Raw genomic sequence first — 14,046 nt, forward strand, 5'->3', positions numbered from 1 at the left:
ATAGTCAGAATGGGGAGACGACACAATCTCCAGAGGAAAGAAAATGAGGAGTCACCAAGAAAGAAAATTAGTGGAATTGAAGCATGCAACATGACAGAAAAAGAATTCAGAGTAATGGTTGTACAATTCATTCACCGGATGGATGAGAAAATCAACAACATATGCAAGAATCAGGAAGAAATGAAAAGTGATATAGCTACAATCAAAAACACCATGGAAGGTTTCAACAGTAGACTAGAAGAAGCAGAGGACCGAATTAGTGAGTTAGAAGATAAGGTAGAGAAACAAGCTCAATCTGAACAGCAACTGGAGAAAAAAATTAAAAAGCATGAGGAGAGTCTAAGGGAGCGTTGGGACAACATGAAATGAAGTAACATACGCATAATAGGGCTGCCAGGAGGACAAGAAGAGCAGCGAGAATTAGAAAATCTATTTGAAGAAATAATGACAGAAAACTTCCCAGATATGGGGAAGAAAAAAGTTACACAAGTACAGAGAGTCCCAAGCAAGATGAATCCCAAAAGACCCACACCAAGACATCATAATAACGATGGCAAATGTTCTTGACAAAGAGAGAATCTTAATGGCTGCAAGAGAGAGACAGAGAGTTACCTACAAAAGATCCCCCATCTAATTATCAAATGACTTCTCAACAGAAACACATCAATCTAGAAGGGAATGCAAGGAGGTATACAAAGTGTTGCAAAGCAAAGGACTGAATCCAAGAATACTCTACCCAGCAAGACTATCAATCAAAATTGAAGGGGAAATTAGGAGCTTCACAGACAAAAAAAAAGCTAAGGGAGTTTATCATCACCAAGCCAGCAATGCAAGAAATGCTAAAGGGAATGTTGTAAAAATAAGAAATAAAAAGGTAAGAAAGAACCTAGGCACAAAAATAGAAATGACTACAAACAAGTACCTTTCAATAATAACTTTAAACATAAATGGACTAAATGCTCCAATCAAAAGACATCCAGTGGCTGAATGGATAAAAAGACATGACCCATATATATGCTGTCTACAAGAGACCCACCTCATTAGAAGGGACTCACACAGACTGAAAGTGAAGGGATGGAAAAATATCTCTCAGGAAAATGGAAATGAAAAAAAAGCTGGGGTAGCAATACTTATATCTGACAAAATAGACCTCAAATTGAAGGCCATAACAAGAGATAGGGAAGGCTACTTCATAATACTAAAGGGATCAATACAACAAGAGGATATAACCCTGATAAACATATACGCACCAAATGTAGGAGCACCCAAATACATAAAAAACTCCTGGAAGATATCAAGGGAGAGATCGACAACAATACAATCATAGTAGGGGATTTAAACACACCACTGACATCCCTGAATAAATCCTCTAGATGAGTGGTTCTCAACCTTCCTAATGCCGCGACCCTTCAATACAGTTCCTCATGTTGTGGTGACCCCCAACCATAAAATTATTTTCGTTGCTACTTCATAACTGTAATTTTGCTACTGTTATGAATCATAATGTAAATATCTGATATACAGATGTATTTTCATTGTTACAAATTGAACATAATTAAAGCATAGTGATTAATCACAAAATCAATATGTAATCATATATTTGTTTTCCGATGGTTTTAGGCGACCCCTGTGAAAGGGTTGTTCGACCCCCAAAGGGGTTGTGACCCACAGGTTGAGAACCACTGCTCTAGACAAAAAATCAGCAAAGAAACAGCAATCCTAAATGAAGGGAAATAGATAAAATGTTAAATGGATAACATTTAGACAGTTTTGTGTGATTAAAGCATTTAACTTATGGAATCTGATGCTAACTCTATGTAGACAGTGTAGAAATTGAATTGAAATATAGGACACCCAACTGGTGTCCCAGAGAATTACTTGTTGTGGGGGATAACACACATGCACACACACACGCGCACACACACAACCCACAAAACAACATTTGTTTACCAGTGACAAAGATTCTTTTCTTGACCAAACGTTAGGTTTCTCAAACTTCTCCTAGGCTTCTCTATGCACTTTTTTTTTTTATTGCTTAAAGTATTACAAAGGGTATTATATATGTGTCCTTTTTTTCCCCCCGCCCTTGACAGTCCCCTAGCCCCCCCTATCCCCCAGTGTCTTATGTCCATAGGTTATGCTTATATGCATGCTTATATACAAGTCCTTCGGTTGATCTCTTACCCCCACCACCAACCCTCCCCAGCCTTCCGGCTGTAGTTTGACAGTCTGTTCAATGCTGTTCTGCCTCTGTATCTATTTTTGTTTATCAGTTTATAATGGTCTTTATTATCCATAAATGAGTGAGATCACATGTATTTTTCTTTCATTGACTGGCTTATTTCACTTAGCATAATGCTCTCCAGTTCCATCCATGCTGTGCAAATGGTAAGAATTCCCTCTTTTTTACAGCAGTGTAGTATTCCATTGTGTAGATGTACCACAGTTTTCTAATCCACTCATCTGCTGATGGGCACTTAGGCTGTTTCCAAATCTTAGCTATGGTGAATTGTGCTGCTATGAACATAGGGGTGCATATATCCTTTCTGATTGGTGTTTCTGGTTTCTTGGGATATATTCCTAGAAGTGGGATCACTGGGTCAAATTGGAGTTCCATTTTTAGTTTTTTGAAGAAACTCCATACTGTCTTCCACAGTGGCTGCACCAGTCTGCATTCCCACCAGTAGTGCACGAGTGTTCCCTTTTCTCCACATCCTCTCCAGCACTTGTCGCTTGTTGATGATAGCCATTCTGACAGGTGTGAGATGATACCTCATTGTTGTTTTGATTTGCATCTCTCGGATGATTAGTGACTTTAAGCATATTTTCATATGTCTCTTGGCTTTCTGAATATTCTCCTTTGAAAAGTGTCAATTTAGGTCCTTTGCCCATTTTTTGATTGGATTGTATCTGACAAAATAGCTTCCTTTTGTTAAGCTGTATGAGTTCCCTGTAAATGTTGAAAATTAAACCCTTATCAATGATAACATTGGCAAATATGTTCTCCCATGCAGTGGGCTTTCTTGTTGTTTTGTTGATGGTTTCTTTTGCTGTGCAGAAGCTTTTTATTTTGATGTAGTCCCATTTGTTTATTTTCTCTTTAGTTTCCAATGCCCTAGGAGCTGTATCGGTGAAGAAATTGCTTCGGCATATGTCTGAGATTTTGTTGCCTTTGGATTCCTCTAGTATTTTTATGGTTTCCCATCTTATGTTTGAATCCTTTATCCATTTTGAGTTTATTTTTGTGAATGGTGTAAGTTGGTGGTCTAGTTTCATTTTTTGCATGTGTCTGTCCAATTTTCCCAACACTATTTATTGAAGAGACTGTCTGAACTCCATGTATGTTCTTGCCTCGTTTGTCAAATATTAATTGAGCACTTTATTGTAAAGTTCCATTTTAACAGGAACGCTGCTAAGTCAGTTTAACCAGAACCCCCACTCTTGATATTTGATCATCCTTGATATCTGATCAAACTCCTCATCCTCTACCATCCTCAGGCCTAGCTTTAGCAAGAACCCTGTTAGTTTGATTTAGTCAGAATTCCCCTTTAAGATGTTTCTTCTTAGTGATTTTCCATTCAATAATCCTCACCTTTGTTCCTTGGCTTAAATTTCTATTTGCCAATGCTATGTTCAGTGTTTTGTCTAATCTGTCTACCACAGTAAAATCCGATTGTACTGGGCTCTCTACCTCTCACAGTGGTCCTGAAAAACATCCACTGAACCACTATTAGCAAGTGTCATTAAATAAGTTTTTCTATAACACTAGAAATGTCAGCAGTGAAGTGGTCTGTGTGAATAGTAAATGAGAAACACACAAGAGTGTTTTTTCTTTTACATGCTTTTATAGGTGAGTCAAGTTCCAATAATAAAATTAATTAGATGTTGTTTTTATTCATTTTTATTCAATAAGTTTCAAACTGTACAACCTGACAAATAGGTAATGGAGAATTCTCTATTAAAAGTGTGCCTATTAACCAATGTCACCCCAGTACATTTAATTTAAAAAGTGTAAAATCCAAGCAGTCACAAAAGATGTTTTAAATACTTAGGAAATACCATTGGAGAAAATGCTTATGTAGTCCACGCTTTGTGGACATGAAAAAGTGAAGTAGCAAAGTTCTAGGCTATTACAGCTGGGCTGTTGGTAGGGTGCATGCCTTGTAGTGCCATTAAACAACTGACATAGAATCAATTACTTCTGCCCAGTAGGGAAGACTTTTTTCCCAGGTAACCTCTAAGTGATTTTTCCCCCAACGCTCTTAAGGCAAAATCCCTGCTACTACTGCCACAATGCTGAGCAGAGATTTAGCACACACAAAAATGAATCCATTCCTGCACATCCAGCAGATGTTGCTAAAATCTGATGAAAGTATCCTGAAGAAGAACAAAACTAATAATTCTGCATTGCACGCATTTCTTCAGAATAAAATTAGCCAAAAGCAGTAGCTGGAGATTTGATATGTGTTTAATGAAAACTCTATTTTAACCTCCATTAAACAATAAGTCTCTGACTTTTAACAATTGTCTCTTTTGGGATGGAGAGAATTAATACTTACAATACATAAAAAACTCCAACATATCCCTAGAAAAATTCATCGAGTAGACAGACATCAAGTATTTCAAAATTAGCATATATACTATTTCAAAATTAACATATATACTATTTCCTGGCCAGTGTGGCTCAGTTGATTGAGCAATTGTCCCATGCACCAAGAGGTCACCGGTTTGATTATCAGTCAGGGCACATGCCCAGGTTGTGGTCACAATCCCTGGTAAGAGGTGTGCAGGAGTCAGCAGATCGATGTTTCTCTCCCTCTCTCCCTTCCTCTAGCTCTTAAAAATCAATAAAACATTAAAAATATATAAAATTATCTATAATAATAAAAGTGTAATATGCTAATTAGACTGGACAGCCAAATGTTTTCCAGATGACCTTCTGGATGAAGCTGGGGCTGCCAGGGCTGAGGGCAGCTGCTGTGGCTGTGAGAGCCTAGCCCAGGGGTGGGCAAACTTTTTGACTTGAGGGCCACAATGGGTTCTTAAACTGGACCGAAGGGCCAGAACAAAAGCATGGATGGAGTGTTTGTGTGAACTAATATAAATTCAGAGTAAACATCATTACATAAAAGGGTACGGTCTTCTTTTTTTTTATTTCAATAGTTTTATTCATTTCAAACATTTTAACAAGAAGAATGTAAACAATAATTACTATAATTTGAAATTTCAAAAAATGGAGGAATCATAGCACAATAACATACCTTATATTGAAGATGGCAAAGGCAAAATAAAATTGCCTAACAAAGGAAAGGTCCAAAAGCCTTTCAAATTAAACTTAAATATAATAAAATAATTTAAAACTAAAACAAATAGAAAAGAACAAAATGTGTAAACAGTAAATTAAACATTTTCTTTAGTGCAACTTCCAAATTATACCCGGGACATAGATGTAGATGGCAATGTAGACTGGGTTGAAAGGTTTTTGGTCTTTAAAACATCAGCTTCAGTGGGAACAGTGTTGTTGGTCTCCTTTTTTAGCTAATGCATCAAAGTCTGGAGTTAGTTTTGTTGTGGCTATTCTCAGGATAGATCTGAGGTGTTTGTCAGTTAAGCTAGATCTGTGAGGGGCTTTGTTGATGTTCATGATGCTAAATGTCTGTTCACAAACATAGGTTGACCCAAACAGCACCAGTATCTTCTGTGCCATCCTCCGGATGTTTGGAAAAGTGGCTTCATTAAGTGAAGCATAAAAGTCTCTTAGTTCAAGAGAGCTGAATTTCTCCTTTAGGACAAAGTCAGACTGAAGATCGATGAGTTCCAATTGCACCTCTTCTGGTGCTGTTTCAGGGTTTTGTGACAAAGGACAGGCCACCAGTTGAAGTGACTGGTCAATTTTTTCAACATCAGAAAACCGACGACAGAATTCTGCATGCAGGTCATCCAGTGATTTGCTGTATTTCTTCACGTTTTGGATGGTCTCCTTCTGTGTGGCTAGTGTGGCAAAATGAGTGAAGACTTTGTCTGAAATTTGTCTGGAAAAGAAAATCAGCTTCGATTTAAAGGCTTTCACATTAGTGTACATGTCATGTACGTACTGATCTTTTCCCTGTAGCTTCACATTTAGGTCATTCAAATGTGAAGATATATCTACAGCAAATGCAAAGTCACACAGCCAATTCTTGTCACTCAGTTCAGTAAATTCGTCAGACTTCCCCTTTAATTTCAAAAATGCACCAATCTCTTCTTTGAGCTCCCACATTCGTTGGAAAACTTTGCCCAAACTCAACCAGCGGACACGAGAGTGGTAAAGTAAGTCATGGTGATCCGCATCAGTTTCCTCCAGAAACTTAATAAACTGACAGTGAAGTCCCTTTGCTCGAATGAAATTAACAAGCTTTACTACTGGATTAACAACATGATTAAGTTGTAATATAGACTTGCACAATGATTCCTGGTGAATAATCCAGTGAAGAAAAATAACATCTTGGTTAGGGTTCTCCTCTTTCACTTTATCCTGAATTCTTTTTAGCAGTCCAGCATTTTTTCTAGTTAAATTTGGAGATCCATCTCTCGTAACATTAGCAAGTTTACTTCATGGTAGCTTCATTTTCTCGATGACAGTAGACACCCGGTCATACAAGTCCTCTCCCCGTATTTTTCCTTTCAGTGGCTCCATGGCTAAAAACTCCTCCGTAATTTCAAAATTGTCACTATTCCCTCGGATAAAAATTAGGAGCTGAGCAGTGTCCTTTACGTCATTACTTTCATCCAATGCTAGTGAATAAAGCTTAAAGAACTCTGCCTTACTATTTAACTTGCTGGCCAAGTCTTCATCAATCAGTTCCACTCGACGAGTCATTGTCCTGCGCAATAAGCTGTTTTTCAAACTTGCCTTTGCTCTCTGGACACAAGAGACCTGCTGTCTCTATCATACATTCTTTCAAAAACTCGCCTTCAGAGAGAGGTTTGCTAGCTTTTGCTAATTTGAATGATAGCATAAAACTTGCTTTGGTAGTTGTCTCTTGAATTGCAGTTTGTCTGTGAAAGACATTTTGCTGAGCCTGTAATTTAGCCATCAACCTCTGTGCAGTAGCCTCCCGTTCTTGAGGTGACTGCTTGCTAGCATAGTTGCCATGCTTTGTGGCAAAGTGATGGTTGAGATTGTACTCTTTGAAGACTGCAAGTGTTTCCTGGCATATCAGACATACCGGCATTGATCAGACTTCGGTGAAAAAATATTTTGTTGTCCACTCCCTCTTAAACACTCGGCATTCACTGTCCACTTTCCTTTTCTTTGGTCCACTCATGTTTAATATTGGGCTAAAACCAACAGTACCGTTCTCTTATTAAATTCTTTACTAAAATAAGATAGTAAAGTATAAAAACAAGTGATTAAATTTGCTCTATTATAACATTTTTGGTCTTCTAAAAAATACATATATAACAAAATCATCTGAAAAAGTTCAGACATGGGACAGAGGCACACCCTGACCATAGAGAACAACCCCTTCCCTCCATAGGAAACCTGTGTATCTTTCACACAGGCCCTTTGTTTATGGTAACACACATAGCTGCACATTGCTGTGTCTTCCAGACACACTTGTATGGGAGGTGCTAGGGCAGTGCAAAACATGGGTAACCAGTAGTTACCACTAGCACTTCCGTTACTGGCAAAAACAGCCGCAGTGCACATAGTGTGAAAGAGCCCATTATCAATGTCAGATTGCATCCACTGGACTCTATAAAAACAACCAAGTGCCACTTTTAAATGCCCATTGCAACAGTTTTTCTTATTAAAAGCTGGAAATGGTAGGATATATATATATATATATATATATATATATATATATATCCCTACTGTGACAGCCTGGCAGAGCATTACACAGGAGAAAACCCAGCATCTGGTGATGTCCATAAGTACAAGACTTCAGGCTGTCATTACCAGGAAAGGGTTTCATCCAAGTATTAGATATGAACATTTGATTTTCAGTTTTTCATTTGTCCAATTACTTCTGAAACCCTGAAATTAAGCGATTTTGTAATAAAATCTTTAGTTCATCACATTTCTATACAATCTTTTTGTTCAACCCACTGAATTAGGGTTCGTTCACACTAGCCGTGCTGCCGTTGCAGTGTGGTGCAGTACTGCAATGCAGCGCAGCTAGGGTTAATGCAGGGTACACAGGTTTCCATCATGTTTGCGTTGATGCTAATGTGCAGTGGTGCATGTTAACACAAATGCCCTGTAGCACGCATTTTTACAGCTGAAAGTCTTTGTTGTTTTATTAACAAGTCATTGTGATGTACAGAATGTGGGAACAGGAAAAAATTGTGTTTGAGTAGAGCTCTTAATCTTACCTCAGAAAGGCTCTGATACTGTGGTCTCCAGGGGCATGTCTCCCTACATCACCACGATAATGTGTCTACGCATTCCCAGGGTGATGTCGAGAGACGTGTCCGCGGGCATTACAAGGAGCCTCTGGAAGATTGAGAGGTTGTTCCTTCTACTGAATGGGCGGATTTATATCCGCCCACTCAGAAGAAGGAGCTGCAGTCCTGTTTCCCCACGTTGCCATGTTAACACTGCTGCTGGTGAAGGAACGGAGGGGAGAGCAAGAGAACCCTCTGCTCTTTCGGCTCCGTGGGCCGGATAGAACAGCCGAACGGGCTGGATCCGGCCCGCGGGCCGTAGTTTGCCCACGGCTGGCCTAGCCCCTTGCATGACTTTTGGGCATCAGGCCTTTAGTATTTAAATAATATAACTTGTTGGAGAATAATGACAATCTGAAAAAATAAAGTGAAAGGGGAGAGATTTTCAGTTACTTGTGATTCACAAAAGAAAGCAAGAGTTACTCAACTTCTCAGACTTTGAGATATTTGATAAAGTGGGAAGAATTTATAAAGGCATGTCTGCTGCATATTGAAGTAGAAAAGTTATCTCAAAGAATAGTTCTGTGATTTCCCTTTTGGTATTATGAACTGAACTAGATGATCCCTTTGCACAGAACACCATTTTTACCTGAATGTCCAGTTTATACACAAACTATGTTTATTCAGATTTGGGAAATTGGGCGACCATCTCTCAAAAAAGATAAATGAGTGAACCTGTCACACAGGATAGCAACAGATACTTCTGTTGTCAATTAACTTTTTCCCACCAAATAATAGTATAACAGCTTTCCTATAGCTTCTTTTTCCTGAGGAAAGAGGTGACATTATAACAAATATATTATTTACATATGTAATTATGTGTAATTCTTTTAAAGATCTGTATAACCCAATAAAACAATCTTTTTTCAAATTACTAATAAATGATTATACAAAATTATAAATGTGTTAAAAACACGCAAGTTTGGCAAATTGATTTTAATATAATAAGAGTATGAAAAGTTCATTGATATAATACCAGATTGTACATTGCACTAACATTTAAGAAACCATAACTTGCAGAATTTTAGTATAGTATCAAAGAATATCTAGAATTATTTGAAAAGCTTGTAAAATATTCCTCATAACTTTTCAATTTCACATATTAAACCAAACACCACAACAGATTGAATGCAGAAGGAAATATAAGTATTCAACTGTCTTCTATTAAGCCAGAAATTAGATTTGTCACACTGTAAAACAATGTTTATATTATCTATAAAGTTTTAGTTTTTAAAAAATATTTTTATTGAAAAAAAACTGTTTTTTATGTTGCTGTGTAATAGGTTTCTTATTGCTACTTGAAATAAAATAGTACATGAATAATTTAAACTTTTAAAAAGGGAGATATTAGTGCATAAGGATGGACCTACTGTGTTGTAGGAAAATAATACCACCTCTAAAAACTATTAAATGTGCAAATATACATTTTCACATTTTGAATTAGGAAACTAATGTCCTAGATTATTTCACAATTCATCCTCTCAGTTCACTAATGAACAGAACATCTTTTATATGAGGTTAAGCTGTTAATTATTGGAAATGCTATTTGTTTAATCATAAATACATATTTCAAATATTTAAAATGAAAATAGTTACTAAACATTTCATCAATTTTTGCTTACATTTCAAACATTGATATCAAATGATTACTATAAGAATACATATCTAAGAAATATCTGAGCTGATATTTAATCAAACTTAGGTCCTCTTTAATCTCTGTAGTAGAATTTTTTGTTAATTTTTTTAATCCAATGAAGGATTTGAAACTGACATATACCATGTGTGGAATTGGGTTACTTAATAATATAACTGCTCATTTGGTTAACTCAGACTCATACTTAAGACAACAACTCAAATAAGAACCCTTCCCTGACTCTTAGCTTCTGTTAACACCATAAACAGGGCATTTATAAAAAAATATTTGGAGCAGTTTATAAGGTTGTATTTGTGAGATTATTAATGTCTATCTGTTCTAGACTTTAAACTCCAAAAAGTAGCCATTCTCATCTTCTACCCTTGACCGGAATCGAACCTGGGACCCTTCAGTCTACAGGCCGACACTATATCCACTGAGCCAAACCAGCCATGACTCTTTAGAAGGAAGATAAAACAATCTGAAAAAGAATGATGTATCTAACAGATTGTTTTCAATTTTCAATTGAGGGGTTATTTTAAAGCAAATAGATGAACCTGGAGAAAGGGAGTGAGGAGGGAGTGTGGGAAAGAGAGGCTTTGTAATGACTTCCATGTGAGGACAGCCTGGGGCCACTTTCTCCAACCTCATCTCCTTCCATCCTTTCTTTCACTTTATGGTTGGAACACATCATAATTCCCCAGCTTGTACACTATTTCAAGCCTCTGGGGTCTTACTTGGACTACTCTGTGTCCAAGTAGAGTTCTTTTTCTCTCCTTTTGGTAGTCAAGGCTGTCCTTTTGTTGTTATTTTTGTTCATTAGTACAACCTCCATGCCTGGCATGGAGTGTGTGCTTAAAATATTGGTTGAATGAGTAAGGGTAGAAATTCTTCAAATCCGATACATCCATCTTGAGCCTCTGCCCTTTTCTACTCTAAGAAAATGCGTTGAAGAGCATTAACAGTCTCTTATATAACCTTCTCTAAATGTTTCCTACAGTAGGGAGGGCAGATGCAAATGCCCTCAATTACTAACAGTGAGAGATGAACAAGTACTCACTTGCTCTGCTCCTCAGTCTCTACCTTTCCAAATGACTTCTAGAATAACTGCCTCAAAGGGTATGTTTATTTATTCATCTAACCATCCATTCATTCATTTATTCAGTAAATGGCATTTCTCAAGGTGAGGTCCTAGGACCAGCTGCATGGAAACCACCTGGCTACTTATTAATGATGTAGCTTCCTAGCTCCTATGAGAAGATTATAAAACTAAAATCTCTTTAGATGCAATTTTCATTTTAACAAGTATTATTAGTGATTTTTATGCACTTTTAATTTGAGAGCCAATGGGTGTCGTGAGTTGTGATGATTGAACAAGATGCTCTATATAAAGAAAGCATTTGGGGACCATTTTATAGCACAGAGCCTGGCACTTGGTTGGTGCCACACGCCAGTCCATCTTTCCACCTACTTAAACATCTGTCTCCCTAACTATCTATCTTCCTCCATCTTTTCCATCTTTTCTAATATAGTACTTGCATTTCTCCATCTGATTCCATCCTATTCTTCTATTTGCTTTTCCCATCTTATCTTAAACTAGAGCAGTGATGGTGGACCTATGACTCGCGTGTCAGAGGTGACACGCAAACTCATTTTTTGGTTGATTTTTCTTTGTTAAATGGCATTTAAATATATAAAATAAATATCAAAAATATAAGTCTTTGTTTTACTATGGTTGCAAATATCAAAAAATTTCTACATTTGACATGGCACCAGAGTTAAGTTAGGGTTTTTCAAAATGCTGACACGCCAAGCTCAAAAGGTTCGCCATCACTGAACTAGAGGCTCGATGCACTAAATTCGTGCAAAGGGCTCAGCCCTGGCAGCCATCCAGAAGGACATCTAGAAGGTCGTTCAGCTATTTGGTCTAATTAGCATATCACCCTTTTATTATTATAGATATCTAACAAGAGGTCCATCACTGGACTAAGTGATGAGAGAAATATAGAAGACAAAGACCTGGTTCTCAGGGAGCTCCTAGCAAAGAGGAGATATGGAACTCCACAGCTGTATACAGATGTGTGGGCACGTCCTGGCCCATGAGCCTTGACCTGTGCAAATTGCCCCTCCTCTGCTCTTTTCTCCTATCCCAGGAAGCCTAGTTCCAAGCTCCCCCAAATGACTCTAGCTCTGATTCTCAAACTTCTCCATCCTGTGCTTCTTTGTCACTTGGAGATCGACACAGTCACTCATTCACCACATCCCACCTGGGCATTCAGAACTTCCTCCTCAGGGTAACCACAAGATAAGATTAATTATGCTAATCAGCCTCTGCAGGCTGACACAATTAACCAGAGCATGAGATAGCTTCAGAAATCTGTATAGGAGCTGCCTACCTGCTGGGTTTCATTTCACCATCCAGCACAGTAATTAGAGGGGAGAGGTGGGTGGTGCAGTGAGAGGAGTTTGCTCTTTTCAACTAAGGAGCACATTGTTCCATCTTCCAAAGGAAGTTGCAGAAATTTTTCCATGGACTGTCTTGCCATTTAATTTCCCCTCTTCGGACCTGCGACTGGACATCTTCTTGCAGTTAAGTACCAGCACTGTAGCCATTTTTTTTTTCTTGATAGTGGTACAAAATGAGGTACTTGTATTTTGATACATTTTAAAATCCTTTTTTACTCCCCTATCTACTCTTAAGCACCTTTAATATTTTAAATATATATATTTTTCTTATTCAAATATAAGAGAAGTTGGCTCTGGCTAGTGTGGCTCAATTGGTTGGGAATCATCCCATGCACCTAAGGTTGATGGTTCAAATTCCCTGTCAGGGCACATGCACCTGTTGCGGGTTCAATCCCTAGTTGGGGGTGTGCAGGAGGCAGTTGATCGATGTTTCACTCCCGCATCAATGTCTCTCTCTCTCTCTCTCTCTCTCTCTCTCTCTCTCTCTCTCTGTCTCTCTCTTTCTCCCTTTTGTGCTAAAAATCAATAAAATATCATGTGTGTGTGTTTTTTTTTAAATAAGAGAAGTTGCAAAATCTTTAGATCAAGCATCCCTAACATGAGTTTCAGGGAGTGCTAGTTCTGCAAGTTGCCTTGGGATAAAAGTTTACAGTTCAAGTTTGGGAAGCCCGAATTTCTTTATCCCCTCTTGAAGAGCCGTGATCAACATTAGCATATTAAAACTCTTAAATTCCTGTAACAAAGAAAACATATTTAACTACAGTTAAATGAAGATTTCCCATATTTATTTTATCATATATTTTAGTTTTTCTCTCAAAGGTGACCTAAGATAAGGACTTGAGTACAGTTAGTTTGTTGACAGACAATTTCAGAAAACAAAAGTGAGGGGATTGCAAAAGTGAGGCAAGTTAGGAAAGAAAGAGAATCAAGAGGTATTAATGGACTCATTACCGCTATAAACAATTGGGATTTAGTTTTGCTAAGAACTCTCTAAAGATTCATGTAGAATGCACCACAGAGTTGTCATGCTTGAGGATAGAAAAGATTTGGCATTCATCCACTGACTCACATCCCTTATTGTTTGGGAGTTGCTCTAAGGGACTTTAACCTTTGTGTACTACTGAGTTCATCAGTTGATAAGCCTTCTCCAGCTTTGGAAAAGCAGACTGAAGAGATTCCATGACTCAATAAGGCAGCAGTTCTCAACCTGTGGGTCGCCAACCTGTGGGTCACGACCCCTTTGGGGGTCGAACGACCCTTTCACAGGGGTCGCCTAAGACCATCAGAAAACACATATATGATTACATATTGTTTTTGTGATTAATCACTATGCTTTATGTTCAATTTGTAACAATAAAAATACATCCTGCATATCAGATATTTACATTACGATTCATAACAATAGCAAAATTACAGTTATGAAGGAGCAACAAAAATAATTTTATGGTTGGGGGTCACCACAGCATGAGGAACTATATTAAAGGGTCGCGGCATTAGTAAGGTTGAGAACCACTGCT

Source organism: Myotis nattereri (genome assembly GCF_964212035.1).
Source record: "Myotis nattereri genome assembly, chromosome: 6".
NCBI lineage: Eukaryota > Metazoa > Chordata > Mammalia > Chiroptera > Vespertilionidae > Myotis > Myotis nattereri.